This window comes from Numenius arquata, chromosome 6 (assembly GCF_964106895.1).
Source record: "Numenius arquata chromosome 6, bNumArq3.hap1.1, whole genome shotgun sequence".
Lineage (NCBI taxonomy): Eukaryota > Metazoa > Chordata > Aves > Charadriiformes > Scolopacidae > Numenius > Numenius arquata.
This window is the reverse complement of record NC_133581.1, coordinates 13,379,700-13,395,184: the sequence shown is the minus strand read 5'-3', so window position 1 is coordinate 13,395,184 and position 15,485 is coordinate 13,379,700. Positions and strand designations below refer to the sequence as shown.

General features: G+C 40.0%; 1 protein-coding gene across 1 annotated transcript in view; it reads left to right on the top strand.

Moving 5' to 3' along the window:
• LRP5 (LDL receptor related protein 5) overlaps positions 1-15,485 on the top strand; it is a 155,905-nt gene that overhangs the window by 20,458 nt on the left and 119,962 nt on the right. The gene's annotated exons all lie outside the window — the stretch shown is intronic.

Below are 15,485 nucleotides of genomic sequence, written 5' to 3'. Positions count from 1 at the left end.
CCAGTGTGCTGCTTTTATTTGTGGCCCTCTGATTTTGGAGATCAGCTATGTGTCTTTTCACTCCTCAAAATCACATCTAGGATTTTCTTTGAATGGGCACTGTGGTGTTTTTGATTTGGTGGGGTTTTTTTCTTCCCCCCCCCCCCCCCCCCCTTCTTTCTTCCTTATTTGAACTATTTGCACTGTAGTATAGCACTGGAGTTATTTCTTTTGGCACTTAAATTCACTGAAATTGGAGCATAGAGAAGACGGAAAAACATTTAGTCACACCTCTCTAGATGTGTTGTATATCAGGACTCCAGTTTGTTCTTTGCAATACACCTTGTTTAGGCTACCAAAGGGATGGGAGGGTTGGGTGGCTGAGATTATTCCTAGACCGTTTGCCACAGTAAAATGTATGCCTTTTTTTCTCTATTAAAATTTGTTTGTAAGGTATCTTGACAGTATAAAAAGGTAGTAAGTTTACGCTGTCTAGTAAGAAACACTGATTATGGTTCTACTTAGCACATTGGGGTCTCGTCTCAGCTCTGCCATAGACTGCATGTCTTGCCTGTGAGCGAGACCCTTAAATCCTGGTCTTTGATGGGCTTTCTTTCATTCTTTGCCTTGTATAGCTAGACAGCAAGCTCTTCAGGTGTGTTAGTCCCTCACAACGTGTCCACATTGTGTCTTTCAGGGTGCGAATCTCAATTCTGGCTTCTAGCTGTTACCATAATACGCATGATGACAATTGATGTTGTGTAAAGCTTGTGTTGGTTTTTTTTTTCCCCCCATGAAGTTCCTTTGTAGGGAATGGATTGACTTCCTTCTGGTTTTGGACCCCTTTTATGATGAACTGAAAGCTTTTTAGACATTCATTTCCTTTCTTGTTTGGGAAAGGCAGATATGTGTTGGGTTAAAACAATAATTAGGCTTGGCTGTTTATACAGGTGTGGGAGCCATGGGTAGAAGAAAACTGAAGAATTAAGTCTCAGAGTGAACTGGGAAGAAAGGAATGATATGGATTTTTGGGGTTTTTTTTAGCTTCAACCTGCTGCTGAAGTTGAGGTGCACTACACTTTTCTAATACCTCTCCTACTTTGTGTTTCTGCAATACGAGAGTATTTGTCAATGTTGTGGCAGCTTCTTTTCCGTTTGCATTGCAGGATGTTATTGAGACTCACATGAAAATTTCACGACATAAATAAGCCTAGCTTGAAAAATAAAGGATGGCTAATAATTTGTTGTAGCTTTACATGAAAATATTTTGAAATCTTAAGTTTGTGACTTCATGAATGGCTAGGTCTATACTTAAAGCATATTAGTAAAGCAAACCTGTTTGTGACACTGTATTTTATTTTTTTTTTAACACAAAACCACCTATAAAGTTTCTTCCTCTGAACGTTGTATGTACAAGACACAGCAGCACAGAGACAGTGCTCTGCAAGTCTGCAACCAGAAAATATTTTGGCTGCAGCTGAGCTGGGAAAAGAAATTGCTTTAGTACTTTTTTTTTAATCTGCTTGCCTTTTCAAACCAAGATCCTTTGACCGGCTCGAGGAAGGCAACTATGTGTACAATCATGCTGGCAGATTTCAGGGCACCAAAACATCTGTGAGGTAGTAGGAGACTGATGGATGGGGAGCAGCATGCAACTGGGGATGGGCAGGAACAGGGGAAAAAGGAAAAAAGATTCAACCTGATTTAGCTTCAGGCAGAACAAAACACATCTAACACAACCCAATGCAAAGGGCACATTTAAATCAAGATCCCTTCTAACGCGATGTAGCTGGAACTTGATTTGCACAGAGTTTATGGTTTGGCCTGGAATGCTGTGTTTGTCAGGGGAGTAGGTGCTACACCCTGTGCTGCCCTGGAAGCTTGGGGAACCCCTCCAGCTGCTCTGCCTTTTGCATTTTCACAGCTTTCCCTCAGTGCAGAGCATCATCACTTCTTTAATAATGTTTTTAGTCTCCTTTTTGGGATCTTTATCCTTGATTACATGTCACCCTATAACATACATACATATCATGCAATTCTGCAAACACCAGAATTCAACAGACAGACAGGTTGCTTCTTGGCGAGAACATCACTTAAGCTCTTCTGCCCAACAGTGACATACTAACAAATCTTAGTTTGGTAGTAAGAGTCAGTGGTGGAGACCTTGCCAAAGATTTTTTGGACTCTGGAATAAACTGTATCACAGTTGCAGATGCTGGTTGCCAGGTAAATGATAATAGAATGTGGTCTACCCTCTAAAGCAAGAATATAATCAGGTAATGAGCAGTATTCACTTACCTACCTTACTCAGATCAATTGAAGCTAACCATGCGCTTTGCAAGTATGTGAACTGCAATGCCATTGAAGATAATGCTGGCGTTTATTTGCATCAATGGCAGAGTGCAGGCATGCCCTGAAGGGTGTAGGATACTATTCCATTATGTCCATAAAAATCATACATTGATCACCAAAGACACATGAAATCAATTTATCAAAATGGCTGTATTTAGCATCGTGACAGCTCTTTTAATTAACATCTTCCCTTCAGACCTTGGAAGAGCTGAATCTTTGACTCAATTTGTAATATACTATGATCATTTTAATGCAAAAATAAAGCAAGTCAGATTATTAATTTTTTTTTGTGACACTTGGCCGACTTCTGCAAAAAATGGAAGAAAAGTTAGTGAAATCCTGACCATGCTCTCTCTTCCAGCAAATCCACTATTTTTGCACAGATGTTTTAGAAAAAGCTAAATTATCAGAAGCGCTATGTCTTTGCCTCCACAATATTGAAAACCAGTTAGATTTACAGAATAATAATAATAATAAAGAAGAGAGCAGAACATCTGACTTCATGTAGTTCCAGCAGGACAGACGCTCCAGATAACTTGGAGGACAAATAGTGAGCTTAGAGAGACAAAAAGAGCCATAAGGAATGAATTTACTTTAATCTATGTTCTTGGCTAAAGCAGAATCATCTCCAGCAAGGAGTCATTTACAAAGCTAGGAGAAGATTACTGTATTTGTTTGCTAGATTAGAAGAGGCAAATTATGTATTATCAATGATATATATATATAATTCAAGCACGATATTAGAGTTTTCATTATCTTAAATTATCATTTTTACCTCATCTGCTTTTTGCTCTCCTTCCTAACAAAATCTCCCCAAACTAAAATCTTGAATATTTGAACGGAAGACAGTCGTGAGACTTGCACAAAAATCGGAAGTCCTGTCCCCAACTTGGCACTAAAAACTTCTCTCAACTTCACACCTTCTAAAGCCGAGTATCATGTGGCAGGTTCCCTTTAACAAGATGGTTTTATATGGAAAGATTCTTAACTGTCAGAAGAAAACCAAGTCAGATTGTGGAACCTATGTTTGAATCTTCCACATCTGACTTGTTATTCCTTGGAACAAAAGTGTACTCATTTGCCAGCAACTGAATCCAGCACATGCTATTTTTCTGCATTTTACATATATATTATGTTTTCAAGGGTACATATCATACATTTCATTGAGATAGAAGTAAAATGTCTTTTTTCCAGCTTTCTTAAGATGTGTGCCTTTTGGAGTTAATGTAACATCTGGAACTGGAACTAGAAGTTGGAAACAATTCAGATCAGAAACAAGCATACCTTTGTCAAGCTTGTATTTGTTCAAGTCCTGGAGAAAATTTGCAAGCCAAATTTTCCAAATGATGTAGAACCACTATTTTATCCATTAAAAGTTTGGAACCATCATCACTGCGTAATCTACTATTATTGGCCAGACAGCTGTCTGCCAAACCAAGGAGGAATAAAATAAACTGGAGAAAAAAACAACCCAAAACCCAGAAAAGAACCTTGCTCACATTGGCATCCAGAATCTAAAAAGGGGACACTACAGGGTTTTTTTTCTATTCATGGATTGACCTGAACTGTTACTCACAACAAAAGTTGTGTTTAGAGGTTCAAGGAAGTCACCTCTTTGTGTTCTTCTAAACCAATTTATGCAGAAGTAGGACAAATCTTCAGTTTCCTCTGCAGCTTTAAAACTTTACTGAGCATAACATGGGAGTGGAGGGAAACCCATGCCTGCTCCATTTAAAATAACAGCAATATTATTGCCACATACTCTGCATCACAGAATGTGAAACATCCAAGTACGGGTTTTTCCTGCCACATCCCCCATCCCTATTTTTAAGCACTTCCTTTGCACTTACCCGTTCTGGCAAAGCCCGACGGCAATAACACGTAAGAGACTACTTCAATGCCACTTCTGCTTATTCTAAAATCAGAAAATGCCAGAAATGTCAATGGACAGGCTGTTTTCAATTTTTGTGGGTACAAGCCAGAGTGCCATATTAATTCTTATTAAACCATCATGAGTCAGCTGACAGATAGCTCCAGTGTGGTTTGAATATGGTAAACACTGTTACGGAATTGAAACTAGTGTCATATGGTATAAGACAAAATACAGTTTTGTACTTTAAAGAATCCTTAATCAAAATATGAAACCTCATCACGGTCAACGCAATGCAAGTATTTGGTATTATAGAATCAATGCAAAGAGGAGTGGTATTTTAAGACTGTGGTGTAGCAGAATGGAAATTGAATCCTCATCTACCACGTTCCTTCCCAGTACCGCCACCCTAAGAACATCCATTCCTAACTTGGCTCTCTTGGTCCAACAAAGCAACACAATCCGGTAAGGAATTCATGCACAATCCACTACCTTGCAAAGAGAGGGTAACGGGGCGGACTTTGTAGCACCCTGCATACGAACACCACTATTCATACCAAGTTTTAGCCATTCATTTCTTAAATTCCACACCAGAATAGGTTGATTAGTATTCAAGGATCACTTCCTCCAAGCTCAGAAGCGGTGTACCCCAAGAAAGAAGTCATCAGGCAAAAAATCTAGGAGGCCTGCATGGATGAACCAGGAGCTCCTGGACAGGCTCAAAAGCAAAAAGGAAGCCTACAGAGGGTGGAAACAAGGACAGGTAACCTGGGAGGAATACAGAGAAATTGTCCGAGCAGCTAGGGACCAGGTTAGGCAAGCTAAAGCCCAGATAGATAGAATTAAGTCTGGTCAGGGACATCAAGGGCAACAAGAACAACTGCTATAAGTATGTCAGCGATAAAAGGAAGACTATGGAAGATGTGGGCCCTCTTCAGAAGGAAATGGGAGACCTGGTCACGCAGGAGTGACTTTTTTGCCTCAGTTTTCACTTGACAAGGGCTCTAACCACACCGCCCAAGTCATAGAAGGCAAAGGCAGGGGCTGTGAAAATGAAGAATTGCCCACTGTAGGAGAAGATCAAGTATGAGACCATCTAAGGAACCTGGAGGTGCGTAAGTCCATGGGACCCGATGAAATCCATCATCGGTCTGCGGGAACTGGAAGATTAAGTTGCTAAGCCGCTTTTCATTATATTTAAAAAGTTTTGGCAGTCCAGTGACTTTCCCACTGACTGGAAAAGGGAACTGATCATCAGCAAGTGTGTTTTTATGATGATATCTTCTCAGTGACTTGAATGATTTGCTGAGTATCTTGCCTCAGAACATGGTCCCCAGAGACTTCTGAACTGAGCTTCTAGCTGAGGCATGGTCACTGCAGGCTTTTGCATGAGATACAATGTAAAGCAATACTCTTCCATCAGTGTATGTAATTTGTCATTAAAGTTTGCCCATACAGTTAGATTTTTGGACCCAGGGTTACAAATTGTAAGTGCTTACAGCGTCTTTCACTCTTACAGGCTGCAGCATAAAGACCATAGCTTTGTATAGCTGGAGGAGGTGAGCATCCAGCATGGTAGTCTGTGATGGATGTGGAGAAGTTTGCTTGTTATGTCTTGAAACAGCAGCTGGTGTGTGAAGCCTGTCACAGCCTTCCTTGTATCATACCATTCTTATTTTAACATAGATGAGGTTTGGAGGCTGGCTGCGGTGCGAGTCAGTAGATCGCCCACACGTATGTGATGGGTCTACCTCTGCTACCCAGTTTCTCTGTTTGAACAGACTCAAACATCCCAGCGCAGACCTATGAGGTACCGCTGCCTAGTTGTATTAAAGAGTGGGAAAGTTTTCACCTTCCTTGTGGGGCTTACAGTCTGCATTTAGACTGGTATTTTCAGTGGACCTTGGGAGCTTTGGCCATCATCACTGAAGTTTGATGGAAGTTGTCAGTTTAACCTCCCTTGGAGTTTAGTGCAGGTTCTAGTCTCCAACTAGCACCGAACTCAAAAGTTGACTTTTAAGATTGGAGGATGTTAACAGCTGTTTTCAAAGTGCTAGTTTTCAAAGCTTCTTGTTGATGTCTCTCTGGAGCCCAAATGCCCTAATCCCCAGTAGATAGCGTATTTGCATTTAAGCTGTTGTGTGCATTGTGTTTCTCGAGAAGCAAATTCCAGCAGAATCCTCAGAAGAATAAGCAAATTGTTGTGAACAGTATAGTTCTGCTTTTGGGAAAATCCCGTGTATATTTTAACCTCTGTAAAATGCTCGGGTGAGAACCTGAGGTCAGGAAGCGGTGGGAGTGCAGACTGCAGAGATACTATCTGTTTAACATTAGCTAGTCAGGATTGCATGAGGCTGCAGTCCTCACAACTGTTTGGCTGAACCCCAGTTGTGCATTGCACAGGGAGAGATTGCCAAGAGCCAGTTTTGCAATAATGTTTAGAAATTTCCCCTAACAAAACAGACCAGATGAAAATTGCTTTGTGCTCTAATGAATCTGTGTTCTCCTCAAATTAAAACGGTTAAAGTGCTTGCAAGTCTTATCTAATGAGTATCTCAGCAAATTGCTGTAAGTGTCCCAAATCACAGCTGATACTCTTGTTTTTTATTTAGTTTTTCAGCGGATCTCTAAATATGTTCTGTATGCTGCTTGGTGGTCCGTGTAAGGTTGGCTGCTCGCGTGGACTTGGCTGTCCTCCTTTCCAGCTGCTAAACTGTGTTAAAAGAAGATGAAATATGCTGTTCCATGTAACCAATTTCAGTATTTACTACAGGGGTATTAAGGACAATCTGAGAGTTCCATTGCCTTGTGCACTAGGAGGGGAGTTCATGTGGCGTGCTTAATGGGTGGTCTGTGGGAAAAGACAGAAAAGTTTGAGGAACCCTCCTTTAAAATAATGTGTCCATAGAAAAGTGATCTTGAACACACATAGCTTGCTTCCAGCCTCTGTAGAGATATGTGTGCTAAATTACGCACACTGAATCCAATCACTGTTCCAGTATGTGAAGATTTTTACTTGAAGTAGGTAATATAATTAGAAACAGGACAAGCCAATAATAAGTTAAGAGTGTGCTATTGGAGAGTTTTAAAACATTTTATTGCCATCCCAGACGATCTGTACAAATCCTAAGTTTCATAATTTGTATAAAGCACCTTTGCTGGACTTGTTCAGAGCATGCTCTTCAGAGAAATCCCTTTGCATCTCTTGACCAAGGGACATGAACTTATTAAGGCCAATAGAGATGAAATGGTATGTAATCAGTACTATATTTTGTTGTTACTGCTAGCATTATTAAAAAACTGTAGGCTGCCAAACAAAACCAACAAGTCTGAAGTAAATATCTTGTCTTCGTAAAACCCTGTCATTACAGGGGGAAACCCTACACAGTCCAGAAAATGTTATAACAAGGTCTTAAAAAACTTACTGCTTGTTTATTTAAAAACATAAAATAAAAGGTGGCTAGCAGTTTATCTAACAACATTTTAACATTAGTATTTGATAAAACTACTAAATTCATCTGCTTTGGGTGGGCCACAGAAACAGTGATGTGACTATTATGTTACTGGGAGAGGTTTAAAAATTATTTTGTGTAAAACCAATTGTAAACACAAGCAACCCTACACGCTAAAAAACCAGATAGCCCTGTATGTTAGGGAGTGTTTTGGTTGTCTAGTGCTTAATGATGGTGACGATAGGGTTGAGTGTTTATGGGTAAGAATCAGGGGGGAAGGCCAACAAAGCAGATACCATGGTGGGAGTCTGTTATAGACCACCCAACAAGGATGAAGAGGCAGATGAAATATTTTATAAGCAGCTGGGAGAAGTCTCACAATTGCTAGCACTTGTTCTTGTCTGGGACTTGAACTTACCAGATGTCTGCTGGAAATACAATACAGCAGAGAGGAAACAGTCAAGGAGATGGCTGGAGCGTGTGGAAGAGACCTTCCTGACACAGCTGGTGGGGGAGCCAACTAGGGAAGGAGCCCTGCTGGACCTGTAGTTTGCGAACAGAGAAGGACTAGTGGGTGATGTGACGGTTGGAGCTGGTCTTGGGCATAGTGATCGTGAAATGATAGAGTTTTTGATTCTTGGAGAAGTAAGGAGGGGGGTAAGCAGAACTGCTACCTTGGACTTCCAGAGGGCAGGCTTTGGCCTGTTTAGGAGCCTGGTTGACAGAATCCCTTGGGAGGCAGTCCTGAAGGGCAAAGGAGTCCAGGAAAGCTGGACATTCTTCAAGAAGGAGATCTTTAAGTCACAGGAGCAGGCTGCCCTATGTGCTGAAAAACAAGCTGGTGGGGAAGAAGACCTTCATGGCAGGAACAGAGGAATTTGGCTGGAACCTGGGGAAAAAAAGGAGAGTTTATGACCTTTGGAAGAAGAGGCAGGCAACTCGGGAGGACTACATGGAGGTCATGAGGTTATGCAGAGAGAAAATTAGAAGGGTCAAAGCCCACCTAGAACTTAATCTGGCTACTGCTGCAAAAGACAATAAAAACAGTTTCTGTAAATACATTAGCAACAAAAGGAGGGCTAAGGAGAATCTCCATTCTTTATTGGATGCAGTACTATTAATAGCCGTTCCTTCACAGCTCACTGACCCACACTCACTCCCTCATTCACAGAGAGAAGTCTTGGCCTGTCAGGAATGAAAAGCTGAGAACACTATGGAGCCTTCTGCTGGAAGATCTTGAAGTGTCTTGCTCAAGCACCAGTAGGCTTCACAGTAGTCCTTTGAGATAATTAACAGCAGAAAGAAGGGTGTATTTGTAGCAGGTGGAATGATTTTTACAAATCATTGGGCTGAAGCACCTGCTCAAATTCACTAAGGGTGTATATGTGGGAATGAAACTGAGGAGCCCAGGTTTTTTTACTCCTGTGCTCTACCAACTGCTACCACCTACCTTTGTGTTGCAGCAAGAATATTCTATAATTTAGTAATTACACTGGGAATTCACCTTATCTACAATAATGTGTTTTGAGGATGAAAGCAAAGCCCTCTATTCTTTGGAGGACCGTACCTGGCAAGTTTAAACTCGGGTTGAATATGTGTAGTTAGTACAGGAAGATCAACATTTAATCTATCTTTTGAAGTTGGTGGATTCAGATTCTGTGCAGCAGCTGCCAGTAAAAAGGACTGGGGTCCAGAATGCAGAGCTTAGAGTATTTAAGAAACAAACTTTTTTTCTGCTAAATATGTAGTAGTTGCATTAAAAGAGTAAAATAGACTTACGTGTATTTGTGCCATATTTCCTTCTTGCCTAGCAAGGTGTGAGACTGGGTTTTTTAGTTGTGCTTGATTTTAGGAAACAGGTGTGGCAAAACTCTTGATTACCTTTTTTTCTCTCCCATGCCTGAATCTCTCTCCTTTTTACCTTCTTTCCTCTGTCTTTATGGCATCAGTAGTGTCTGTGTGTCCTGGCATGTGAGCTTCCTGCTGCCACCAGCTGCTGTCTCTCTCCACTTGAGCTAAGCCATGAAAAATGGGGATAATGCCCCAAAGGTTGACAGTATGTGGAACAACTTCTTTCCCGAAGTGTTTGGAAGGGGCCTTATGCTACACATCAAAGGTCTGAGCCTCCTTATGCTCCAGAAGAGTTAGAGCTGGACAGGAGGGATCGCTTTATGCTGTAGAACCAGTTCCTCCAATTAATTTATGGCTGCTTGGACCCTACCTACATGGTCTTGTTTCTGCATAGCAGCTATTTTTAAGTATAGAAAGCTGATGCATGCTTACTCCATATCCTGTGTTAGAGTTTCCAGAAGACTGTACACCCTTGGGTGCAAAAGTTTTGACACATTTGTTTTTTAGTATCTTGTGTGCCTACATCAGGGGTGTGGGGGTTGTTTTTGTTCCTTGGTAATGAATGTTTTTGCGGTTTGGGACATTGACTGCTGCAAGAGTTTTATGCTATTCTCTCTGTCCAGCAGTACAGATGGCTTAACCACAGAGGTCCCCTATGCATTTGTCATGTTAAGAATTGAAATAATATTTTAAATATAAGTTGTTGCACATACTGTAATTTTGGATGGCTATTTTAGCTTGTATGCTTATTAAAATGAGGTCTTCATTTTATGTTGTGTACCAGGCTCCCAAGATCCTTGGTCCATTTTCTTAAAAGCTCAGTTAAACCTTTCCATGACCTTTAGCCTAGTTAACTGGTTTAAGAATTGTTAAGTATGGCTTTTCTCCTGTGCTATACATAGGATTTGTGTGCATTCTGCACTTCTGGTGCTTTCAAGAGTAGGAATCATGCACATGCCCCAGTATTCTCTTGTCTTTCTATTTTGGTTTTAAGGGGAAGGAGACAAAATGTAGGCATGTCAACAAGTATGAAGCAGTAGTATAAATATAACTTTTTACAACTCTCTTGCTCAGCTTGTCTTAGAACTCTTGCAGCTTTGCAGCTAACCAGCAACTGATGACAAATGCTCTGTTGATCATGAGTCATGATCACCTTAGTTCTTAATATGTAAATGAGTTTGAGCCCTGTCAAACTGTTTTTCAGAACTCTTACTGAAACTAATAATAACAAAGATCATATAGTGCAAATTTTAGTTGTTTGTCCCACGTCACTTTGCTGGGGCTAACAGGCACCCTGAAGCACTTCATAAAATTTAAGTGCTGTAGATGGGATTGATACAGTTAAAACAAAAAATGGAAATTAATGGCTGAATTCAGAAGCAACACAATTGCCTGTTCTGTTGGAAGGCAGTTACAGCTGGGCAAATGGCAGCAGACTTCCCATACTTCATAGAGCTTAGGTTTTTAACAGAGATTGATGGAAGGCAGAGAAAAAGAAAGATTATTACTGCCTTTTTATGTATGGTTTGTAAGTGCAGAGGAGTCTAAGCCTCAGTGCAAATAAAAAAAAAGCTTTTTTGTGTTGCTTATGAATATGATAGAGATAGTGGTAAGGGAACTATGGTAGATGTGCTAAAACTGATACTGTTTATAGTAGTCAACCAAATAAATTATACATAAAGTGTACCAATCCTCCAGTCTTACCTTATGTCTGCACAAGGTAGCTTTCCTGATGCAGGTAAAACAATTAAAATTCAGTAATTAAACACAGACAAGAAACAGAAGATTTGCCTAAGAGCATTCAGGAGATGAACAGCAAAGCCGGAAATTGAACCCATGTTTGATTCCTAACCACCTTGACCATGAGTGTTTCCTTTTCTACTGGTTTATTAACTGATGAAAAGCTCCGTTTTCACACTGTTGTCCAATAGGCCTCTGTGAGGATCACTTCATTATCAAGACAAGGGTGTGTTTTACAGTTAGCAGAAAACCACTGGAAAATTGGTGTTATTTTGAATAGAAATAATATGTCTTTCTAGAATAAAGTATTGTTGATCCACTACTGCATGATCCAAATGAGATTGTAGAATTGCTGCAAGAAGTCTGTAACTTTCTACAGTTTAGGCTTTTATCTGTTTAGAGTTCATTTCATAATTTGTGGAATTTCAGGTTCTTTTTTTGCATTGTCATAGCACTGTGAACTCCAGCTATGTACAGAGGTTTTAAATATTTCCTATTATGGAAAAATATGAACTGTTCTAATTTTACTGAAAAAGAATACAGGTGGGGTTTTTTCTTTTTTTTTTTTTGTAACTACTTCAAAATGTTGTCCTTTCAATTGGGTGGTAAATAGATGGGATATAAACAGTTTGTCCTCCACATTCATCATTCATCATGCTACTGTTTATTCTTTTCTCTTTTTAAAATAGAAGCTGGTGTTTCCCTTTTCAAGCAATTTGCAGTTGTTGGTAGCATTGCTGATCGAAATAGAGCCTAACACTAAGTGTTCTTTGGAGAGACTCCTAACTTTCTAACCATGGAATAACTTCTCCAGCAAGGGATATTGCCTCTTTTAGTGTAACAGATGAGCTCATTTGAATGTCAACAGTAATCAGAGTTGTTGCTAATTTTTTTGGATCTCCCCCATCCCTCCATCCTTCTCTGCAGAAGCTGCTGGTAACTGGTCTTCCGGTTTTCCTTGTCAAGAGCTGTGCAGTGAAGAATCAAATGCACCAAGAATAAGAGTGTTCTCTGGACCTTCAAGCCCAATTCAGGATTAGAGAAGACAGCATAATTTGAAAGGATATTGGTCTGCATGTTCTTGGAAACGAACCTTTGATTGTATATACAGGCGAGATTCAAAATAAACAAACTTCCACCGTTTATCAGTGGGATGATCTTGAGTCTCTAGGATGGTTGGTTGATGGCACAGCAAATCAAGTTTTTGGTCAATGCCGTTTGTTTTGTTGCTTTCTGAGCTTTCTTTGTTTCTCATTATAATGCCTTAAAAAACCGTGTTGATTATAATCAGGTAGACTGTGACTATGTCTATGTCTTTTGAATTGCTAAACTGTTGAGTTTAGTAATTCTATGAAACTAAATGCTATGCATCTGTCCTTCTAGAAAGGCATTTGCTTCCTTCATTGCCTCTTTCAGATTTACTACTTACTAACTGGGAATGTTGGAAATCTGAAAAGTTCTGTGAACTTTTCCTGCCATGTCTTAGAGGTTGTATTTAGTCGAAGCTGCAGAGTTATCGGAGCTAGCTTTGCCTGCTAGCGAGCCATCACATTCTGACCTCTTGTGATAAATGCAGGGCCATGGAAACAGAGCATTTAGTCGCTCTTCTGACTTTTGCATTATTTTTAAAGTTGGGAGAGTACGTGTTTCTTCAGCAGCATTCCAGACAACAATCAGTGTTGAGAACTAGTTACTTGTTTTGATCACTGGTTTTTGTTGGTGGTTTGTTGTTGTTTTTTTTTTTTTTTCATACCAATAATGCTCTAAAAGGGCTCTGCAACATTTTTTATAAAATTTGGACTGAATAAAATAGGCTGGTGGGGAGGAGCAGAAAAGTGAATATGGTTTTCAAAAATCAGGTTTTCTGCCTTATCTCTTATTTTTTCCAAAGGAAATTGAATACTCATTTGTTCTTAAAAGGGATAAACTCTGGCCATTTACAATAATAAATCAGTTTACATCAGTGTATAAATGCAGTGAAATTTTAACACAGTTGCAAGCAGGGCAGTGTGATTTCCCTGCTGGGTGTTTATAGCCAACACAATGCGGCTGCACTTCAATCAGGACGATTCCGAAGCACAGAAGTGACAGAGAACACAGTAGTTAATGTGTTATCTGTACGCTGTTGCCCTACTGGGTGCATCAGTGGGGAAGAAATCTCTTGAAAGGGATGGGGAACTGGGATAATATTGATACTGATTGGATTAGACATTGTTCGTGTCTGATCTTTAGTTAAGAAGCTGTGGAGTTCCTCTGCTGTTGATTGGACTTGATATTTCAGGTTTCTTTTTCTTTTGTACTAGCATTAATAATGGCTTCAGCATAGAAATGGCTAGATTAAAATCCGTCTATTCATATTCCTCAAAACACATTTTTGGGACAATATTTTTTTTAAATTTGCACCTAGACTTTTTATGGCTTTGATATTTGGCTGGATATGGGGCTGGTTTTGTGAGGCAATGTGCATAACTTGAGAAGTTCTCTGCCCCATAAAACTTGTGACTTAAACAGAGCCTGCTAACATCAAACTTTCCAAGTGTTCAAATGGTTTGGTACAGTGCCACTTAAAATAGACATGGTTATGGGGAACCAATGAGTTGCAGAGAAGAAAACAAGCACTTTGCATTCTAGACATTTTTTCTTCTGTTTTCAATAACTAACCTGTCGGGCTTTCGTGATACTATTCCTAGTGTTTTTAAAGATGATAGAGAGGAGGACTTGGCAGGTTAGGAAATTAGATAGGAGTGATACTGAGACTTCATTTCTTAACAAATAATTCTCCTCAAGCTGTATAAACTTTCTTGAGTTAAATATTGTAGAAAACAAAGATATTACATTTTCAGTGAAACATTCATGATAACAATTGTCTGTCTTTGCTGTCCAAGATCCTTGCTAAAACCACCAGCTGATTTAAATTTTCCTTATTACTTTCATCAGCATAGACTTCCTCCAAAAAGAAAAATAAAGACATCTCTTTCCTGACTTGGGGGAAAAAAAGGCCATGAAGAATAATAATAAAAAGGCTGAATTTTTTATGCATGTTTTTAAGCTCATATGAAGCTGAGTTTTAGATTCTAACTGAGGTCCTTGGCCTGCACATAAATACATAAGCTGTTGTCAGAGATGTACTTCACTTTGGCACACACTCTCCCGTGAGCATGTAGCTGGAGCCAGAGTTCATGAAAAAGGCAATAGCATGCGGCAGGGCTGCCAACATAGCAGACCTGCAACTGAGACCTCATATAAGCTGTCTTCTTTTAAAACTGCTGGAGAAATTGCATCTGAAAGACAGTATCAAGAGTTAACTCGCGTATATTGTATACAGTAACATGAATTTGAAACTAAAGGTATTTATATCACAGTCTTGAAACCATAGAAGATTAAATAATGTATCTGTTGTTACTGCTTTGTTCTGTCTGTTGTTCCCTGAGTTGAGTGGCAGGTGTTTGGACCTCTGCTGGGTGTGCACTGGAAGCAGCAGCATCAAGTTAAATGATTGTATATGAAGCTAGGAGTCAGCAGTTGACTGGTATAGAAACTGCCCCTTGAGTTAAAAGAATTGGGGGAAGGAGTGGGAAGGGTAGTGGGGCAACTGAAAATAGCTCTTCCTTTGATGACATAAGACCCCTACCAGACTTTGGCAATCAGAAGAGAAGCTGAGGGAGCTCCATTACTACTAGCATCTAGCGGCTTTTTCTGAAATACTGACATTCTCCTTAGCTGCCCTTGGTGTTCACAGCTGTGGCCAGTATGGTGACATCATTGTACTTGGCTGCTGCCTTCCCAGCCATATCTGCAGATAACTATTTCTCTTGTTTACTGGATAAAGAAGCAAGCCTGCACTCTTAGGAGGGAAATGAAGTGGTTAACTTGGCCATCAGTCTGGCTAGTATGATTGGGAAGGAATGTTCTGCAGTTTGTCTACTTAATGTCCTCTTCTGGAAGAAGCAGTTGGGCTGAATCATGCCTTTGTCTCTGTTTGAATCATGCCTGCTTGCCCCGTAGTGGGTCCTTCAGAGGATCTTTACAATCTCCCTCTGCTAGAGTTTTGTAATATTCTGTGTGGGGAGTGAAGGGAGGAATTGTAGGACTCGGACCTTCACAACTTTCTCTCCTCAGTGTGGGGGGACAGCCTCAATTGGAAGCACAGATTTATTTTTCTCTGAGTATAATGGCAGATGAGATCTGGTATGACAGAAAAGTCATTTTGTCTATGCTAAAATCTCTGCCACTGTTATTAC